Source organism: Giraffa tippelskirchi, chromosome 13 (genome assembly GCF_054371585.1).
Source record: "Giraffa tippelskirchi isolate mGirTip1 chromosome 13, T2T-mGirTip1v1.2.pri, whole genome shotgun sequence".
NCBI lineage: Eukaryota > Metazoa > Chordata > Mammalia > Artiodactyla > Giraffidae > Giraffa > Giraffa tippelskirchi.
In genome coordinates, this window is record NC_137287.1 from 87,182,883 (window position 1) to 87,205,571 (window position 22,689).

Here is a 22,689-nt window from a genome sequence, read left to right on the forward strand (position 1 = left end):
CCAGTGAAAACACTTTGATATTCATTTTTACTTCTAATATAAAGTAGCTATAATACAATATGCTGCTGCTAAGTCGCTTCAGTCGTGTCCGACTCTGTGCGACCCCATGGACGGCAGCTCACCAGGCTCCGCCATCCCTAGGATTCTCCAGGCAAGAATACTGGAGTGGGTTGCCATTTCCTTCTCCAGTGCATGAAAGGGAAAAGTGAAAGTGAAGTTGCTCAGTCGTGTCCGACTCGTAGCGACCCCATGGACTGTAGCCTACCAGGCTCCTCCATCCATGGGATTTTCTAGGCAAGAGTACTGGAGTGGGGTGCCATTGCCTTCTCCGATAATACTACATAGCTACATGGAAAAAAACTTCCAAATAAATGCTAGATACAAATCCATAATTTTAAATTTTCATTTATTAGAAATAACTCAAATATCTTCACTTTAGAAACAAAGGTAAAAACTCAGTCGTCATCACTTAATCAGTCTATAAGTGAAAGTACCAACCATGTTGGTCTGTGAAAAATGACATCAACAAAAATATTTTGATCAAATTAACTTTTCTCAGGCAACTAAACTAAGTTCCTCAAGTCAAGCATGTAATTAGAATTCTTTCCTCTCTGGTATATACATTTTACACATTAAGTGTGCTTGAAATAGTTTCTATTTTATGAATTAAAATGAAAGGGTAATCTTTAATCTTTTCTTTTTATGAATGAACTTCTAAGTACAGAAAATTAGCAACAGTAATTGCTATAATAATAATTGCTATAATCTTTCATTGACTATATCTTTAAAAAATATTAAGCCTACAATCCCAAGGTATATTTTTTGCAATACTCTAAACTCTGCATTGGCTCTTGAATTACAGCATTGTTTGGGAAGATCCCCTGGAGAAGGGAATGGCTACCCACTCAAGTATTCTTGCCTGGAAAATCTCATGGACAGCAGAGCCTGGTGGGCTACAGTCCATGGAATCACAAAGAGTTGGACACAACTGAGCGACTAACATTTTTCACTTTCAAACATTAAAAGATGAAAAGAGAAGAGTGAAAATAAAGAGCTGAGAAATAGACTAATTAAAAAATTAAAGAGAGGAATAATAGATGTTACAAAGAATAAACAAAAACATGATTTCCCAAATAAAATTTAAATTTCGTATTTATTATTTCTGTAAATAGCTTAGCTCTGTAAAATACTATTTTCCATAGTATTTAACAAGTGCATGATATGCACAGTGGTATCCTTGGTATTGGGTGTTAGTTCTAAAAGGTCTTGTAGGTCTTCATAGAATCATTCAACTTCAGCTTCTTCAGTGTAACTGGTTGGGGCATAGACTTGGATTACCGTGATATTGAATGGCTTGCCTTGTAAATGAACAGAGATCATTCTGTTGTTTTTGAGACTGCATTCAAGTACTGCATTTCGGACTCTTGTTGACTATGATGGCTATTCCACTTCTTCTAAGGGATTCCTGCCCACAGTAGTAGATATAATGGTTATCTGAATTAAATTCACCCATTCTAGTCCACTTTTGTTCGCTGATTCCTAGAATGTCGATGTTCACTCTTGCCATCTTCTGTTTGACCACTTCCAATTTGCCTTGATTCATGGACCTAACATTCCAGGTTCCTACGCAATATTGCTCTTTACAGCATCGGACCTTGCTTCTATCACCAGTCACATCCACAACTGGGTGTTGTGTTTGTTTTGGCTCCATCCCTTCTTTCTGGAGTTATTTCTCCACTGATCTCCAGTAGCATATTGGGCACCTACTGACCTTTTAGAACTAACACCCACAAAAGATGTCCTTTTCATTATAGGGGACTGGAAGGCAAAAGTAGGAAATCAAGAAACACCTGGAGTAACAGGCAAATTTGGCCTTGGAGTACAGAATGAAGCAGGGCAAAGGCTAATAGAGTTTTGCCAAGAGAACGCACTGGTCATAGCAAACACCCACTTCCAATAACACAAGAGAATAGTCTTCACATGGACATCACCAGATGGCCAACACCAAAATCAGATTGATTATATTCTTTGCAGGCAAAGAAGGAGAAGCTCTACACAGTCAGCAAAAACAAGACCAGGACCTGCCTGTGGCTCAGATCATGAACTCCGTATTGCCAAATTCAGACTTAAATTGAAGAAAGTGGGGAAAACCACTAGACCATTCAGGTATGACCTAAATCAAATCCCTTATGACTATACAGTGGAAGTGACAAATAGATTTAATGGACTAGAACTGATAGAGTGCCTGATGAACTATGGATGGAGGTTCATGACATTGTACAGGAGACAGGGATCAAGACCATCCCCATGGAAAAGAAATGCAAAAAAGCAAAATGGCTGTCTGAGGAGGCCTTACAAATAACTGGGGAAGGAAGAGAAGCGAAAAGCAAAGGAGAAAAAGGAAGATATACCCATTTGAATGCAGAGTTCCAAAGAATAGCAAGGAGAGATAAGAAAGCCTTCCTCAGCGATCAATGCAAAGAAATAGAGGAAAACAATAGAATGGGAAAGACTAGAGATCTCTTCAAGAAAAGAGATACCAAGGCAACATCTCATGCAAAGATGGGCTCAGTAAAGGACAGAAATGGTAAGTACCTAACAGAAGCAGAAGATATTAAGAAGAGGTGGCAAGAATACACAGAAGAACTGTAAGAAAAAGATCTTCATGACCCAGATAATCATGATGGTGTGATCACTCACCTAGAGCCAGACATCCTGGAATGTGAAGTCAAGTGGGCTGTAGGAAACATCACTATGAACAAAGCTAGTGGAGGTGGTGGAATTCCAGTTGAGCTATTTCAAATCCTAAAAGATGACGCTGTGAAAGTTCTGCACTCAATATGTCAGCAAATTTGGAAAACTCATCAGTGGCCACAGGACTGGAAAAGGTCAGTTTTCACTCCAATCCCAAAGAAAGGCAATGCCAAAGAATGCTCAAACTACTGCACAATTGCACTCATCTCACACGCTAGTAAAGTAATGCTCAAAATTCTCTAAGCCAGGCTTCAACAATACATGAACCGTGAACTTCCAGATGTTCAAGTTGGTTTTAGAAAAGGCAGAGGAACCAGAGATCAAACTGCCAACATCCACTGGATCATTGAAAAAGCAAGAGAGTTCCAGAAAAACATCTACTTCTGCTTTATTGACTATACCAAAGCCTTTGACTGTGTGGATCACAATAAACTGTGGAAAATTCTGAAAGAGATGGGAATACTAGACCACCTGACCTGCCTCTTGAGAAACCTGTATGCAGGTCGGGAAGCAACAGTTAGAATGGGACATGAAACAACGACTGGTTCCAAATAGGAAAAGGAGTACGTCAAGGCTGTATATTGTCACCCTGCTTATTTAACTTATATGCAGAGTACATGATGAGAAACGCTGGGCTGGAAGAAACACAAGCTGGAATCAAGATTGCTGGGAGAAATATCAATAACCTCAGATATGCAGATGACACCACCTGTATGGCAGAAAGTGAAGAAGAGCTAAAAAGCCTCTTGATGAAAGTGAAAGTGGAGAGTGAAAAAGCGAGCTTAAAGCTCAACATTCAGAAAACAAGATCATGGCATCCAGTCCCATCATTTCATGGGAAATATATGGAGAAACAGTGGAAACAGTGGCTGAGTTTATTTTGGGGGACTCCAAAATCACTGCAGATGGTGATTGCAGCCAAGAAATTACAAGACGCTTACTCCTTGGAAGGAGAGTTATGACCAACCTAGATAGCATATTGAAAAGCAGAGACATTACTTTGTCAACAAAGGTCCGTCTAGTCAAGGCTATGGTTTTTCCAGTAGTCATGTGTGGATGTGAGAGTTGGACTATAGAGAAAGCTGAGTGCAGAAGAATTGATGCTTTTGAACTGTGGTGTTGGAGAAGACTCTTCCCTTGGACTGCAAGGAGATCCAACCAGTCCATCATATAGGAGATCAATCCTGGGTGTTCATTAGAAGGACTGATGTTGAAGCTGAAACTCCAATACTTTGGCCACCTGATGTGAAGAGCTGACTCATTTGAAAATGCCCTGATACTGGGAAAGATTGAGGGTGGGAGGAGAGGATGGGATGAGGACAGAGGATGAGATGGTTGAATGTCATCACTAACTCAACGGAAATGAGTTTTGGTAAACTCCGTGTGTTGGACAGGGAGACCTGGCATGCTGCAGTTCATGGGGTCCCGTGGAGTCAGACATGACTGAGTGACTGAACTGAACTGATCCTTGGTATTACCTGTATTCAATTTTAAGCTTTCTGAAAAGCAGGTTTCCTGTCTTAGTCATCCCTCTGGTCCCGACTAATGTTTTTCAAAATATGATGAATGATGTTAATTGTATTATTAAAAAGAGCCTCAGAGATTGTAAAGATTAGAAACATTATATAAAGACCCTGAGATATACACAGTACTTTGATAATATAAACATGGTAGTATACATATGTCCATTTTATCTATTGAATTCATCTTAACAATTACTTTTGATTAAGAAAAAATTTCAAATCAGAGTATGTTTCAATACTGAAACCACAATTTCTACAGTTGTCAATACCTGCACATTGTTATCGCTCACTGAATAGCATTACATGTGGGATTAAAAATATAAACTGAATAAAATTTGGGTAAGTATAGTTGAATAAGCCATAGATGAATGAGGCCATTGACAAGAAACCCATGTTATATTGGACTGCATATAGATTTCCTCTCTCTTCTCCTTCATTTGTATCTCTTTTTTCCCATTTAATTGGGAAAAAAGAGGATGTAATGGTTCAGTTTTGATGTCAGTTTGACTAGGTTATGAGGCATCCAGACACTTGGTCAAATATGATTCTGGGTTTGTCCCTGAAGGTGACTGTGGATGAGATGAACATTTGAATCAGCAGACTGAGCAAAGCACAGGGCTCTCCCCAATGTGAGTGGGCCTCCTCCAGTCAGCCGAAAGCCTGACTAGAGCAAAATGACTGATCCTTCCCCGTGAAGGGAGAATCCTACCGGCAGTCTTCAAATGGGGACACTGACGTCAGTGTTTTCGAGGGACTCCAAGTGAAACAGGCCTTTTCTTGGGTCAGGAGCCTGAGGGCCTTCCCCCTGCAGCCACGCCCTCTCCTTTTCTGGGTCTCCAGCACGTTGACCATCTTGCAGATCTTGGCGCTCGTCAGCCTCCATGATCACATGAGCCAATTTCTTACAATAAACATCATCCATATTATCAGTGACAATGAGACACACGTCAGGTTAAGCTCACCTCGTGGGAGAGCAGAACCTGATCGCCAGGCCCTGGGCAGGGAGGGCAGACCTCGGAACCAGAAGTCAGCCCTCCCGCCTTTTTTGCCTGGAATTCTGGGAAGCGCGGGCAATGGGTGCGGCAGGGGCCCCAGCCGGGCTAGGAGCCCGGGGAAACAGGCGGCAGGCAGGGCGCGAAGGTGAAGGGAGTGCCCGGGTTCAGTAGACTGTTTTGGGAAGAGGACGGATTTGCACTCCCCGTATTTATGACCCCCAACCATCAGGTCAGAGGCCAAACTCCACTAGTCCTCTCAGAGACCACTGCCTGGCATTTCCCAACGTCTTCTTGCCGTCCCTTAGGACAGTGCAGGATACTTGGTTGCTTCAACGTGGTCAGGTTTCTCTTGGGGATGAAACTGCGTTGTGTGGTTTCCGTGGTGTCTGGCGCGCCAGCGTCTGCCATGGGACGTTGCTCTACATAGCGCAAACAGCTTTGCGCTCAGCCCGGGTCAGGATGCAGACAAGGAGGGAAGATGCTCTGACGCTGTAGCAGTTGGTTTCAGGTAAGCTGCTTTCGGAGTGTGCCAGTTTTGAGATCCCTGGTAGGTTTCCAAGGCCCAACAGAGGTTTTAGAAGCACAGCAGCCCGGTCTCTCTTTGCCGCGGGGCCCTTTTGTCCGCAGACTTTTGTACGGAGAAAGTGGGCTTAGCAGGGAGTTTAGCGACCTGTTTTTCCGTGAAGGAAGTGAGGCTGCGGGCAGCTGGCCCTCTCAGGAACTTGGCGCCTTCATTAAGCTGTTGAGCAGCGGCGAACAGAGCAGCTGGCGACCTCTCCTTGCCCATCACCGAGTGTTTGCTGAGGCGGAGGTTGGGGGGATGGGGGTGGATAGTGGGGATGGGGGGTGGCTGCTTCCTCACCTTCATCAGGACTCCCAAGAGCACCTGGCCTGGAAGGGTGGGCTGTCTTCATTTTCCACGGATGGATCTGCCGCCCTGTGGCGCCCTGGCCCCTCCTATGCTCCATGGTCGTCCAATCCATTGTGCCTATCAGATCCTCAGCTCTCGTCAGAGGCAGCCCCTCCTCCAGCTCAAGTCAGAACCCGCTCCACAGAGACAGTAACTCCCCAGAAAGAGCAAAAGCTTCCCCGGGCCTCCTCCTGGTTGGGACCAGAGGAGGGCCTTTGGTTGCCAGATACCCTCAGAAGATTCGTTGCCTTGTGCGTTAACAGCAGACTGGGGTCCCCTGGTTTCTCGTCATGTCAGAGGCACTAAGTGAAGATGGTCATGTAATAGAGCCCTTAGCATGTGGCAGTTTCTACACCCTACCCTTCTTGTATCCCAGCCAGTAAGTACAGGCAAACCTTTACCAGAGACTGGTAATAGTCCCTCAGCCATTGGTCAGCATTACAATGGGCCCCTCCCTCAAGTGAAGGACTGTCATTGAGCCACCATTATTGGGCCATTCAGCCAGTGGTGAGCAGAGTGGTGGTCATCAGGCAGAGTGAGATAAGAGGCAGATCCCCACCTTCTCCCAGGACCCTCCAGCTGACCTGGTCCTGGCCAGCAGTTGAGCTGGGGTCCCAGGGAACAGGCTGGGGGCTGTGTTCTTTGGGGCTCCAGAGCCCTTGCCAAGTCTGCCCACTGGCTGGGTCCAGGCCTTGAGGCAGCGGTGAACCTTGGCCCCTTCCCTGTCTCTGCAACCTCACGGCAGCAGCCATCTACATAGGATGCAGTTTGCTTGACCTGTCCCTGCCGTGTGTGCAGCCTGAGGAGCCCGAGGGCCAGCTGGGTCCTGGGTGCCCAGCTCCCTCAGAGAAGACAGCTGGGCAGGGTCTGGGACATGATCCTGAGGGAGCCATCAGTTGAGATCTGCTGTTCAGCCAGGATCTGGACCTCAGAGGGTAACAGTCATGCCTAGGGACTGTGCCCTTTCTTGTCAGAATGCAGAATAACATTTGCTTGATAGGAACAACAGGAATTGTTACCTGACCATGACCTGAGCTCAGGAACAAAGACTAATATGTTTGCAACAACTCACCCACCCCTCCCTCCCTTTCCCTAGGAAAGGGCTTTGATGAGAGCTCTTGGGGAGTTTGGGATGTTTAAGGCATGAGCCTTCATCTCTTTGTGGGGGCTCTGCAGTAAACCTTTTTCTGTTCCAAACACTGACATTTTGGCGTTGTTTGGCCTTGCTGTGGGTCTGGCACATGGAGTTGCATTTGGGTGACACTCAGATATGAGTATATTCTGTTATTAAAGAACCACTTGAAAAACTGTGATGTTCCTCTGTCATACCAGCCAGAATGCAGATGCAGGAGGAGGATCAACTAGTTGGAAGTTTGGGGATAAAATCTTCTCATCCTTCTGCAAGCAGTTTTCAGGAAGAGGAGTGTGGAGCCGGCTGAGAGGGGAGGTCAGCACTGAGAGTCTAGTGTGTGGAGCCTCTGCCCAGGAGCTCCCGTCCAGAATCTGCTGCTGGAGAAAGAGGCTTGAAGATCAGCAGTGGTTGACTGAGACTCGGGAGCATTTATAGATTTAGCTTCCCTTCCCTGACCCTCCTCATATTCTGGTGTCTCTGCCTTAGACTGTCGGAGCCGGAATGAAACATTTGCAACTATTAGCCCTTAGGATGAAAGGGTGGGAGCCGCTGCAGTTGTCAGAGGCAGCAGGCACATCTCCGGTGGATGTACTGAGCATTTGGAAAGGCTGATCCCAAGTTCAAGGGAAGCAGATGTTGCCCCTGAGCTCCATCTCTGCACTGCTAGACATAGTGGACATTTGAGCTGCCTGACCTGGAAGAGAGATGGTCTCTTCAGAAGATTTTGTTTTTATTAAAAATAATAATATTATTCTCAGATGCTTGATGAACTGTTGGAGATATGCTTTTTATATCAGGCATATAAACAAACCATTTGGATGTCAAAAAAGAGGGACATTATATAATAATAGAGGGATCAATTCTTCAAGAAGACATAACAATCCATATGCATATGCATGTTCCAATAGAACATCAAAATAAATGAAAAAAATGATAGAACTATAAAGAGAAATAGGTAAATTTACTATTTCAGTAGGAGATTTCAAGACACTTCTGTCAGTAATTGACAGATAAAGCAGGCATAAAATCAGTAAGGATATAGTTTAACAGCACCATCAATCAACTGGATTTCAAGAACATCAGATTACCCATTTTTTAAAGTTTACATGGAACAATTACAAAGATAGACCATATTCTATGCATAAAACATACCTTAACAAATATAAAAGTATAGAAATCATATAATGTAGGCTCTTATAATTAGATTGAACTGGAAATTAATATCAGACAGATGGCTGGAAAACCTAGGATATCAGACAACACACTTCTAAATATTAATGACACATGGTTCAAAGAAGAAACTCAAGAGAAGTTATTAATAAAGGTATTTTAAACCAAATAAATAAAAATTATACTTTTCAAAATAAAAATCAATTGAAATGTGAATTTAAAGGTAAAACATCAAAATTTGTGAGATGCAACAAAGGAATTCTTAAAAGAAAACTCAAAGCATTGAATTCATATATCAGAATGAAGGTAGAGCTTAAATTCATAACATTGTCTTCCCCTTATGAAACTAGAGAAAGGAGAGGAATACAAATTTAAGGAGTACAGAAGTGAAGTATTAGAGCATAAAGGAATGAAATTGAAAACAGGAAAACATTATAGAAAGTCAATGACATCAAAACCTGATTATTTGAAGAGATAATAGAAATGGTAATCCACTAGCCAGGCTAAACAAGAAGAAAATGAGAGAAGATAAAGTTACTAATATTAGAGATGAAATTAGGGCCATCATTAATGATCCTACAGGCATTAAAAGGATAATAAAAGAATAGTATGAACAATTCTATGACCTAAATTTAGATAACCTAAATGTATTAATTCCTTGAAAGACACAATGTAATAAATTTCCCATAAAGAGATGTAGATAATCTGAATAGGGCCATAGGGATTAAAGAAACTGAATTAATAATAACTTTCCAAAATGAAAGCATCAGATCTAGATGGTTTTACTGGTGACTTCCACCAAACATTTAAAGAAAAAAAAAATTTCTCAACAATTTATTTCAGAAAATAGAAGCAGATGTAATAATTTCTATCATTCTAGGAGGCCTGCATTACCCTAACACCAAAGCAGACAGAGATGTTGCAGGAAAGGAAAACTACAATATCTCTTATAAATATGGAAGCAACAGTCTGAACATAATATTAACAATATGAATTCAACACTGTCAGAATTACATTCCACAAAAAAGTGGGATTTATCTCAGGTATGCAAAGATGGCTCAAGATTTGAAAATCAATTAATGCAATTCATCGTATCAACAGGCTGAAGAATAAAAATTGTATGATCATTACAATTGATACAGAAAAAGCATTTGATAAAATCCAACAGTTAATTCATCATAAAAACTCTTTGAAAACTAGGAATAAAAGTGAACTTCCTCTTTTTGATAAAGAATATCTATTAAAAGTCTACAGCTAACATTATACATAACTGTGGGGAACTAGAGGCTTTTTGCTGAAGATGAAGGACAAAGTCAAGATGTCCCCTTTTATCACTCCTGTTGTTGTTCAGTCACTAAGTCATGTTTGACTCTTTATGACCTGGTGGACTGCAGCATGCCAGGCTTCCCTGTCCTTCACTGTCTCCTGGAGTTTGCTAAAACTCCTATTCAACATCAAATTGGAAATCTTAGTTAATGCAATAAAATGAGAAGGAAATAAAGGTGTACTGATTGGATTGAAAAACTAAAATTGGTCACAGATGACGTGATTGTCTATGTTAAAAAAAAATCATGGAAATAATAAGTAATTATGGAAAGTTTCAGGATATAAAGTTAATATCCAAAGGCAATTGTTTCCCTAAATAAACAGCAACAAACAATTGGAACTTAAAATTAAAACTGTAATACTCTTTATGTTAGCACCAAAAGAGACATGTGGTTAGAAATAAATCTAACAAAATATGTACAAGACCTATATAAGGACTATAGATGAAACAAAAAAGTTAACTAGATAAATGGAGAGACATTCTATGTTCATTGGTCAAAAGACTCAGTGTTTTCAAGACATCGGCTATTCCCCACTTGATTTATAGATTCAATGCTATTGGGATGAATTCCCAGCATGTCATTTTGTAGATATCAACACAGTGATTCTAAGTTTCATATGGAAAGTAAAAGAACCCAGAATGGGCAACACAATACCAAAGGAGAACAAAATTGGAGATCTACACTGCTCAACTTCCAGCACTTTTGTTGTTTTGAGTGGAATTATTCTGTTGAGGATATCTGTACACTGTCTTCTCTCCTCTACTTATTTTCACCTTCTCTCTTTCCCTGAGCTTCCCATTCAAACTAGCCTGTCTTTCTTGGTATGGATCAGTGCTTCCTATTATTTCCTTTCGTCAAAATGAACCTTTTAGCTTTTCCATATAAGATACATTAATGTATACAATGAAATAGTGAATAAAGATATCATTGTCATCATAAAAGGAGAGAGCGACCTGGATTAAAATCCTTGGTTTCAGTCCTGTGATTTCAGGACCTGTTCATCTCCACAAAACTCTCCTCCACCTTTGTCTTAAATTAAGGTGTAAGAATTATCAGAGATAATAGGTGTGAAACGGCTTCATTATATGCAATTCATTCTAAAAATTTAGCCTACTATAGTTTTTCAACTACAGATCTCATAGGCTCTAAAATGATATGAGCCAAAGCTATAAATAATAAGACGTAATTTTAAGGCATTATGTGAATTTGTGAGAAAAGATTGTTTTAAGATCAGTCAGCTTTTGGTTCCTCTCAAAGTTAGTCTCTAGAATCTAAATGCCTTATTCTGCCTACTTATATGTGCATAGAGATCATATTTTACATCACAGCACCCCTATCCTGAGTATATGCAAATGGAAGCAATGGGAATCTCCTTTGTAATGCAGCTTCCTCATCATCAGAACTGAAATGGTATCGTATGTAGGTAATTTCATTCCTAGAATTTTTATATAAGCAGGAGAGCTGCTCAGCATAACTTTTCCTGTTGCTCTTCAGTTTGTGGCTCATATGGCAAGATGAATTTGGAAGGAAAGGCCAAGACACTAGTAGATGAACTTTATGAAATTTAATTTAACCATGTCAGGATGATTTTTCATTGGAAGATTTTAAGTCTCAAAGACATCTCCTTCAAGACAGAAATCAGTTTCCCAACTAGGTTTATGATCAATGTTTAAAATAAACTGTAAAAAAAATTACCTAAAAAGCCTATTTATAAATCTTTATTTTCTTGTAGGTAATGTGTTTGGGGGAAGGATGGATTTTGTTTTTGTAAACCCATTACTTGTGTTGTCCATTTTGATACTGAAATTTAATTTTCAAATAAAATATTCTGTTAAACAGAGTATTCAAATATACCAGCATTAATATATTGCAGAAAATATAATCTCTTTTTCTACTCGATTGTATGTTGAAATACAAGAAAGTCTATAACTCAGAATACTGAAGCTAAAGAAATAGAGTCATTTGTTCAGGTGTATAAATGAAATTGCACCTAACAATGGGATAATCATGTTAGTTTCATACTTGGCTCAACAAATTTGAATTATAAATACATGACTTCCATTTCTTGTATTTGTAAACAGTGACTGAAAATGGGAAGGATGTAGTTGTTAAAGATCAGATTAGACCACTGATTCTTTTCAAGCATTTTCAGAAAACAGAATTTACATCATTCATGGTGTTTAAAATGCCAAGGAACAGCCAGACTGTGATGTCAGCTGGCCTTCTAACACCTGGGTTTTAATCTTTTTTTTTTTTTTTCTAATTTGGTAGAAAAGCATATTGAAGTTCAAAAACTGCATTCTATGAGTTTTAACTGTGGACAGATCTCAGAATACCAGTGGTACAAGTGTACTGAGCAGTTACGTTAACTTTGGGGGCTTGTGACTTATCTTCCTTTCCAAAGAACTGCATCTTTAATTACTATTTGTTCAGAAATGCTTTGAACATTTTAGTAGTAGAGCAAGAAGGCCAGCTGACAGGGGGACTATCTCATCTCTTTCCTGTTTCCAGGAGACATAAGATCATTCAGATTTTAAGTGAGAAACCCTTCTTTAAACAGGAGCGAACAGCAGCATCTGTGCACAGCAAATCCTGGACCTGCACCAGCTCTTTCCTGTATTTTAGAGTGTGCACACTTCCTCTTATCTTGTTTTTCATTTCATCATCTCCTGCAGCAAGTTACAGTCAGAAGGACTACTTTGTAATCGTTTTGATTTATCTATAAGCAGGATGTATGCAAAATCCCTTATGAACTCATCCTCATAGATTTGTAGCTCAATTAAGCTGATTCAATTAGTCTACATAGACTGGCTGAAGAGCATAGACAGTTCAAATCCCAAAAGATGCCAGGATCTCATGCAGTTTATGACTTAAAAAGGGCTCATTTCCTTCCACTGATATATTTTTTAAAGACATTTAGAAAGGAAGCTACATATCTGAGGAATGCTGTAACTGCAGTTGAATTTTGCAGCCCCCATTTTCTCTATGTACCGTCTTTTAGGAACATGGGTGTAGATTTGGTGCATACAGTAAATATCCTCATTATTTGGTGCCTAAAAGACCGAAACTCTTTTAACTCATGTCTACCCGGATGAAAAAGTGAGGAAACTTAAGTGTCTACAACCCACTTTGATTACCACTACCCCAAAGATTTCCAGGGTACATAAAAATAATGTAGGGAACTACTGAGTCCTTGGGGCTTCCCAGGTGGTGCTAGTGGTAAAGAACCTGCCTGCCAATGCATGAGACTTAAGAGACACGGGTTCAATCCTTGGGTAAGGAAGATCCCCTGGAAGAGTATTCTTCCAGTATTCTTGCCTGGAGAATCCTATGGACAGAGGAGCCTGGTGGGCTACAGTCCATTGGCTCACAAAGAGTCAGAAATGACTGAACTGACTTAACACAGCACTGAGTCCTTGAGAGCCTGTCTGGTCACAGACACAGCAGCGACTTTCATATGCTTTGCTGAGTATGATTCTCAACACTACCCTATGAGGATGGTCCCCAAAGAAAGAATGGCTGAGATATTTTTAAAGAATGAAAGTGGGAGAGAGAGAAGGCAAAGAGGAGGAGAAGAACCTGCCCAAGAGTGGACAGCTTCTATGTAGCATATTAAACAATTCTTCCAACATGGCTAGAAGAAGAGCCAGATGAATATTTGGTTTGTCTGAGAGTAAAACCTATGCTGTTTGCCACTCTTACTCTATCCTAGGGCCTGTGAAAGAGACTGACGAGATTCCCTTTACCTTTTGGAAACACAGCAAGGAATATTTCCCCACACCCTGCAGGTAGAGGTGGTCATCCACCTGAGGGGTGGCCTGAGGAGTGTTATCACTTCACACAGACCTTTCTCAGGGTCCTCCCCTCTCTTTCCCTACCCAGAGGCTGAAGGAAGGACTCAGGAGAGAGCAGTGCCACTCGGTGGAGGGCCTGGGTCTCTGGAACGTCACACAGGAGGCTGTCCTGGAGGCGCTGCCTAGAGAGCCACCTGCGCAGTAGGTCCCATATATTGGGAAAGGCTGCAGGGCCCTGGAAGCGGCTGTTAGAGTAGCTGGCTGTGTGGCTGGTGCAGGCCCATATAGATGCAGCAGCTCTGCACACTTCCACCCCCGCTAGCCTGTTTCCACCCAACAAATCCTAGTCATGTGAGAGCCTCTTGGAAAATAGTGCCCCCATCCTTTGAGGCACCAGGAGGCACATTGAGGAAAGAATAAAGTGGCCAGTCTATTTTATCCTTGAAACTGTATTATGCATGGATGCAAGCAAGACATACCATTACTTATTATTCAGTGTAAAGCTGTGAGAGAGCATCACCTCTGTCCCCACGTTCCCAAATGCCGACAAACACTTCTAATCTCTGTGGAAAACCTAGACCAACAGACGTCTCCAGAGACGGTGCCAATGAAAACTTCACCTTCTCATAGATTTCTGTAACCGCAGGCCTCGAGTTGAGTTCCCAGGCCAATAAATTATAATACCCACAGCAGGATAACATCTCTTTGCTGCTGTCATGGTTATTAATACAGTTACTATTGAGAATTCTTTTAGCTGCATGCTTGACTAAGGACGTGAGTTTATCTTCACAGCATCCCTGGAAGGCAGACCGGTGAAGACTTTTATTAACACCGTTCTGTGATGGAGGAACCAGAAAAGAGAAATGCAAAGGTATTTCCCAGCATAATGCAGCAAATCTAGAGCAGCCTGAAGTTTGGAACTCCCAGTGCTTCGATTGTTGGTGCTCAAGTAGGCAATGATTCACACTCCTGGTATAACAGGGTCAGAATTCCTGTTGTGGAGAAAAATTTTCTCCAAGGTCGAAAAAGAGAAGTATTAATGGCCTTGGTGGTAGATTTTAAAGACTTTGTGACACATTTATTATTTGTTTATCTGTAAAGGCATATCCTAATAGAGCTGTTTTTCTAAGCGGAAGAGGGATCAGCTTGACACAGGTTGCTTACAAAGGAGTTTCAGTGTTGATCTGTTAAGGATACAGAAATGTTCCCCAATATTCACAGCAAATTATTGTGAGTTTATTTCTTCATTGGGAAAACTTAGCATGGTGAGTTGGATTGCTCTCAAGGCAAGGGATCACTGCCCAAGGCACACGTCTCGCTCCTTGTCCCTGCCCCTGCTGTTGCAGAGGCTTGCTGGACAGGGTGGTAAAAGCCATCCTCTTCAGTCAGCGGTCCCTTCCCAACCTGTCTTATCTGATGCATGCTCCTGCCACATACAAACACTCTAAACCTTATGCACCTCACCCTACTCCTTGCCCCACAAGCTCCCTGGAACTACTCTTTTTTTCACACATTTAATTATGTTTATTGCAGCCACTTGGAACAACTTTGCCTTCCTGTTAACCTGTATGTCAGTCCCTTTTCATCCTTAAAATACTTACTTTGGCAAACTTTCTCTTGAATCCCCAAGTTACCTTTGTGTAAGTCATTCACTTCCTCTCCTGCTTCTCATAAGATTTATCAATGGCCTGTGAAGTCTTGAAACATAGAAACTGTTATATTCAGTTTTTTGTTTGTTTTTATTTCCCGTAAGAACTAGCACAGTGTTTTCTATGTGGCAAATGTTCAGTAAGCAGTTCTCTTGTTCAGTCAGTTTTTAAAGTAGTTTCTTCAAATGTTTCTTACAGAGAAGATGCAGAATTAGATTTACAATGAGACATAAATTCTTTATAAGACATATGAGGGTAATTGGATCTAGAAAAACCAAAATGTGTTTGGTGGCATTAGTCCCTTTGTACTAAGGATTTTTGTTTATTTGACTATAAATGCTTATTTATTTCATTTGATCCCCCCTCCATTATATGCATGTTAGAATTTCAAGTTTTCCAAATAAGTGGCTAACAAATTTGATGTTACTTTCACTAGGTTTGTATGTCATGTTCTCTCGCTGACTCTTTAAAATCATATCCACATATCAGTAATGCCTGAGATTTTCCCAAAGAGTCCCTTTTAGAAAGGTTGGAAGATACATTCTTGTTCCTAGAGGTATAGTTACATTAAATAAGAAAGAGTAAAAATTTAAAAAATGATTACAAAGCTGAGCTCTCCTAGGGACAAAATACAAGTCATTAGGGTTGGAAGAAGATGATCATTATAAGTTACTGGGTTTAGAAGAGCTGTCACTCCAAAAAGAATATCATAAAAATGGAGGTGATTTTAGCAGTCTGTCTAGTTTATTATGTAACCATGATATGACTGCACTGGATTATTGCCAAACCTTTGTGCTCTCAGGAAATTCTATCCTTTGAAATGCACATGTTGTGGCTGTTGTTGTTTAGTTGCTCAGTTGTGTCTGACTCTTTTGTGACTCCCATGGACTGTAGCCCATCTGTCCATGGGATTCTCCAGGCAGGAAAACTGGAGTGGGTGCTATTCCCTTCTCCAGGGGAACTTCCTGATCCAGGAATTGAACCCGTGTCTCCTGCGTTGGCAGGTGGATTCTTTACCACTGAGCCACCAGGGAAGCCTTGAAATTCTCATAAAATCACTCAAACCTCCATCATATATTTGATGGAAAATTCAATACCACATTTCTAAGAATTGTTTGGAGAGTTGGGGTGGGATGGGATGAATTTGCTTTAATGAAGTCCATGGTGCATCATACACTCTTATAATTCCCTTTATTCCATGTACTTACAGATATTAGACATCAGTGTAATCCATCCATATTCAAAGTTACAAAAATTTATCAGAGAGTGAAGAGATCACAGAAATAAAGCTGGCTGTTATTGGTGTTTCATGCAAAAGACTCTACTATAGTTAATATTGGAGAAGGAAATAGCAACCCACTCCAGTATTCTTGCTTGGAGAATCCCACAGACAGAAGCGGGCTACAGTCCATGGGGTCGCAAAGAATCTGACCCGACTGAAGCGACTGAGCACACGTGCACTAGAGTTACTATAAGCAAAAAAAATATATATATATATAGGGGGAGGGTTTCTAATGGGATTGGGGAATTTAATTTAAAAGCCAGTCCTTAAGCGTAGGATCTCCAGGCTGTGTTATAAAGCTTCACTCTGGAGTATTGCCATTGCCAGGGTTGTGCTGCCAAGAAATCTGTACCTATGTTTTTCAGTGTAAATTCCAAATTCCTGGGAGGAACCTGCATGGCCATCTCGTGCCACAGGCCAGGGGGCATAGGTGGAGCACAGTTGGCCAAGATACTTTTGCTGACATCGAAGACACAGTCTCATGGGGAAAATGGCAGTAATTTTAATATTCAGTACGTGTGAATATTAATCCTTGTCTTGGTGCATTTGGGCTGCTATAACAGAATGGACTAAGACATATTGATGAAATATTTGCCCTGGGAACTGGGGGCGGGGAAGGAAGGCTGATGGTCACACTGGTGTTTTCAGATCGAGAAGACAGCAGGTGATGATGACAGGGGAGTCATCTTCAAATAGGAGGGCGTTTCGAGGAGGACAGTGATATTCACATTTGCTGAGCGTCGTGTCTGTAGCAAATCTAAGAGCCATGTCATGGCCTGACCCATGTCATACCTGAACACAGCATGAGGTAGCAGAGGTTCATACATGACTACAGACTATTAGGTTCAAAGCTGTAACCTGAGATTAAGACAATACAAGAGAACGTACAAGGTCTAACAGAATATATTACTAGATAACAAATATATTTTCTTCATTAAAAATATAATCCTGGAATAAGTCACTGGATGAGTTTAATAACAGATTGGAAATGACAGAAGAAAATCAGTGCACCTAGATATCAGTCAATTTATATTGCTCAGTTGAGGAAAAATGAGAAAATTTAAATATTTATAGTAGGTAATTGCAAAATTACCTGAGAAATAGGCATATTCATTGTTAGATGAAAGCTTTAACAGAAAAATCAAATAAAAATTTAACAACATGAGCAATAAATTTAGCTTTGTGGGTATTTATAAAATTACATTCCCAGTTTCTGCAGTTAACAGGATTGGTTGGCTGGGCAAGGATTTGAACAGCTAGGCTTACACCCATCTGACTAACATCCAGGCTCCTGACTTCTAGGAGAGGGAATCCCTTACCAGCCTGCTAGCCAGGCAGGCTGCACTCTGACAAGATTGGCTTGAGTTACGTGTTTACTCTTGTATGGTCATCAAGCAGCCTGAGTCTTAGTCCCCACTGACACTAGAAATGTTGTGGCACACCAAAATTTTTCATGTGACCTGGGCAGGAAAGAGCATTGAATGAAATGACCATGGACACCCAGAGTCTGGGACCAAGACCATGCCTTACCTGGACACAGGACAAGCAGGTGTGAACATGGCATCATCACTTTTCCATCCTGTTGGTCTGTCCTTGATGACCAATTCACACCTAAAGGACATTTTCATGCTTTTTCCCTCCGTAAACTCTGCCCAATGAACCCAAAGGGAGGTTGTTCTAAGATACACTAGAGACATATTCTGAGACATGTTCTCCTGTGAAGTAATAGAAAAAAATAAAGAAGGGAAGAAAAAAAAAAGAAACTTTCTTGGAGGCTTGCTTTCATTTATATATCTCCTCATATTTTCCCTGAGGACTTCAATATACTGGTGTTAGAAACAAAAACAGAGATTTATGAATTCTGCAGGATGAATACTTGAAATTATAGCACATGCCACTGTGAAGTGGTATCAGATTTCTTCCCCACAGAAGCTGTGCGAGCAGAGAGCACCTGGCAGCGAGTCAGCTCCTGGTGGGGCTCAGCTAGCGTGACCCTGATGAGAGCCCAGACTCCGGTTCTGGTGTGGGATTCACCAACACTGAGTGTGGGCTCAGTCTCTGTGCTACTACTGGAATGTGAGGCGCATGCTGAATTAATTAGCAAAAAAAAAAAACAAAACAGAGCTTTAAGCCTGTTTTTGGCTCTTTCTAGTTCTCTCGATTCATTTTATTTTCATTGGCATATTTTATTTTCATATCTTGATCCAAGGCTCATTTGCATAGGATTTATTTGCATACTCAGATCATTTTGAGGAATAGGAGACTTACAAAACACTATGAATCAGTGATTCCAAGTAATCCTTGATTAAGGTGTGTCCTTAGAATTGGACAGAATTCTCTGTTTTTGATTCTTAAATCCCATCTGGCTAGCTTCCCCTTGCTCACAGCTCCTCTCTTGCCTCTCCACAGATGTGAAGAACACCTTCTACTTCTTACTTTAAGTTAGTGCTATTTATATTTCAGAAATTTCAGATCTCTTTGCAAGCCCTTAGAGATCCAGTGGCGAGAATGAGTTACCCTCAGCTGTCTGTCTCTCTCCTGACAGATTGGCCTGGAAAGCCGCTCGCCTGGAGTTGAATGTATTGTTATTTCACTATCTGGGCCAGCAAGAGCCAGTTTTACAAATTTCTAACAGAAGGCATAAAAGGAATTCCAACAGAAACTGATTTTTTCCTTTTTAAAAAAATTCTTGACTTGGACCAAATTAGTAGGGACTGACATATTTGAAGTGCTTAGTGTACATACTGTTGTATTCTTTTGAAATTTAATCTTATAGTCACTGCTCCTGGGAGAAATATATTAAAGTTTATTGGCAAACACATTTCCCCTGATTTCTTTCTACCCTGAAATAAAAAGATGAGTTAGGGTGTCACACATACATGAGCACCAAGTGTTTGGTATAGCTCTCATCTTGCAAACGCAACTAGTGATTGGTACCCCACAGAGACTAATTACAATACCTGGGCTGAAATCGTACAATTTTAAATTAGTAGAATGATTAAACTGAGGATTTAAAGCAGCCAAAACATGTGTAACTGCTAAAGTAATGAAATAGCAGGAAGATATCTGAAGTGAATATTAGTAAATGTTATCTGAATCATTTCAGTTGCTCAGTCCTGTCCGATTCTTTGCGACCCCATGGCCTGCAGCACATCAGTCTTCCCTGTCTATCACCAACTCCCAGAGCTTGCTCAAACTCATGTCTGTTGAGTCAGTGATTCCCAATTAATATGGAAACACATTTTCTTTTATTCATCCTAGAAATGTATCTGCTATGTTCTGATTATAATAATTACGCAGCTCATGATATAGTGTTAATCCAGGAAGTCAATGCAGCATTTCTCCACGACTTCCTTGTTACTTGAGCAAGCCAAAGGCAAGCAAGTGAATAATTGAGATGCTCAGAGCTGTCCAGTTACCCCGGGGAATGTCAGGATAAACAGACTTCCCTGCCATTAGCCCTCAACATCCTCCATTTACATTGAATGATCATGTTTAAGGAGAGAGAATTTCCAACCCTGTTATTAACTTGTGAATCAGTAAAAATTTCAATCTTGCCTCTATTTGAATTTTTAAAATTAACTTTTATTACAATGCTTTCCCCAAATAATAGCGGTCATAATGGAATTATTTCAGTAATAATGAATATTTATTTAGCTCGTTGGAATGTGCCAAATGTCTGTTAAGCACTTTTTTTCATTACTTAATTCTCATAACCACCACTCCATTGGCAGCTCCATTGTACAGGCAAAAAGATATATGGAGGCTTGAGTGAGTAATGGATGGGCTTCAAATGGAGGCATCCTTCACCCAGTGCCTGACATCTTAGATAATGCTTTTGTTAGTCCTAAGTTTTATAATAATAAATAGTAATTTAATGAAAAGATTTCTAAGTTCTCCTTTAAAGTGCTTAATGAAACAAGTTTCTTAGTAATCACTTTTGACATCCTAGAACTTGGATCTCATCCTAGAGTCAGATGAGTCAAATTTACCTTCTACTAAAGGAAGTAATGGCAACCCACTCCAGTACCCTTGCCTGGAAAATCCCATGGACAGAGGAGCTTGGTAGGCTACCGTCCATGGGGTCGTAAAGAGTCGGACACGACTGAGTGCCTTTGCTTTCTTTCTTTCTTAAAGGAAGTCCTGTTAATGTCATCATTTAGCTTTTCTCTAATACATTCATTTCTCTCATTCTCCATCCAACAGCACAGTTCAACCTATGAATATTTCTTACTGTATTACAAAAAAAAAAAAAAGCCTGCTAAGTGGTATCCAGGGGCCACTGGGCAGCACATTTTCACAACTTATTCTTAACAACCAGAGACAGCTTTTCAGAACACAAGTTGGTTGTTAAATACCCACTCAAGACAGTCCGGTGGTGTCCCACGGATCTTACACCACAACACTTAACAGCACAACACTTAAAATGGATTTAGGGTTGGGTGTGGTCATCCCACAGAGGACCAGCCTTCTACACTCCCCCCCCACCCCCAAGCTCTTTTCCTTCCAGCCCTGCCGTCCTTCTTCTCAGCCCCTGGTGCCCACCCCGCTGTGACTGCTTTCCAGCATGTGCTGCTCTCCTCCACCTCCACCTCCACCTAAGAGTGTCCTCTTCCACTGCTAACCCCTGCTCACTCCAAGACACAGGCTGCATTGTTGTTTTCCCCACAAAGCTTCCCTGACCTCCCTGAATGCTGCCGTCTCCCTGTGACCATCTGGTATAATCCCATCTCTCATAGCATTTCCCTAGATCTGCCCCTGCACCCTGTGCTTCACAAGGGCACGTACACAAGACATAACTGAGAAAACATCAGCATCAAGAAGATGTAAATGCTTCAAGCTGATACAAAAAGCACAAAAGTAAAACAGAAATGTGGGCCAAAGATACATAGTGACATTGCACAAAAAATAAAACCCAGATCAGCAATAAAAATATAAAGAATTTTCATCTTCAGTAGTGGCTAGGAACATAAAAACCAACACCATAATGCCATCTCATTCATTTGGCATCTAATTTAGTCTGAAAGTAATGAGAATATGGATAAGCAGGATATTTTATATATTGTTATTGGGAGTAAATTTGTACTACAGTATGGAACAAAATGTGCCATTTCTATTTAAGTACAATATTTGTATTCCTTATGAAACAGCAGTTCCACTCCTGGTAATATATTTAATAAAAACCACCTCACGTGTTAAGAGAAGAAACTTGTAAGACTGTTCATAGTTGCAAATAGCAAAATGTCTGTGAAAATCCTTTGATAGGATAGTGGATTAAAAAAGGAATCAATTAGTAAAATGATTTTGATTATCCCATACTGTAGAATATTATGTACCCATTAAAAATGGTTATACCTGGATTTGTGCACATGTTGACAGATGATAGATACATGTGTATGTCTTCATATATAGATGTAGGTATAGACATAAACATAGGTAAACATTTTTTATTATAATGGATACTGATTGGATGGAAAAAAGTAGGTCAGATTAAAATATATGTAGATATAGATATAATTACATATTATGTACATGGTATATATATGAAATATATGTAAAGCTATAGAACATAATATAGTAGTTCTTTGTATTTTAACAAAACTTAATCTTTAAAATAATTAATGCCTAGTAATAAATGAATTTAGATTCATTTTCGTTTGTCTGAATTTCCTAACTCTTTTGTTACATCTCATTTGCCTGAAACATCTTTTAAATCAATTTGATCTCTTCAGAATTTAGCTAACCCATAAATACGTTAAATCTATACTTGCTTTCTCATATGCTTCATTTCTTTTAAAATCTAGGGCATTAGTTTTTCCTTGATATGAAGCAGTTGTATCTTCCAGCTTATAAAATATTAAATTGTAGCTATATTTAAAGTAAAAATGACTAAGCAAACATTTTTGGATATCTGAATTTTAGTCCTAGGTGTAGCTCCATAAATCTATGAGACATTTCAAGCAAGACCACTGCTTAAGAACTATCTTGGATTTAGTGATAATATACAGACATGTTAAAATCTCATATTTTTGTACATATCATTTCTACTGCTTTTCCCTGGGTCCCTTTCTACTTTTAAACTATAATTTTGGTTAAATGTTATTTCCCTATTAATTCTAAAGAGATTTCAAAATGTGTATTCTTACATACAG

At 40.3% G+C, this 22,689-nt stretch overlaps 2 long non-coding RNA genes across 2 annotated transcripts in view; one reads left to right on the top strand and one right to left on the bottom strand.

Moving 5' to 3' along the window:
- Positions 1-1,134: 1,134 nt before the first annotated feature.
- LOC145533482 (uncharacterized) lies at positions 1,135-6,554 on the bottom strand. The gene is made up of 2 exons (XR_014074123.1): positions 4,987-6,554; positions 1,135-4,033 (listed from the first exon to the last, which is right to left on the bottom strand). It is a non-coding gene; the product is annotated as an uncharacterized LOC145533482 (long non-coding RNA).
- The window catches only part of LOC145533483 (uncharacterized), a 29,668-nt gene continuing 12,315 nt past the window's right edge, over positions 5,337-22,689 (top strand). The window contains exons 1-2 of the long non-coding RNA XR_014074124.1: positions 5,337-5,780; positions 14,399-14,477. This is a non-coding gene — a long non-coding RNA (uncharacterized LOC145533483). The remainder of the gene's footprint in view (positions 5,781-14,398; positions 14,478-22,689) is intronic.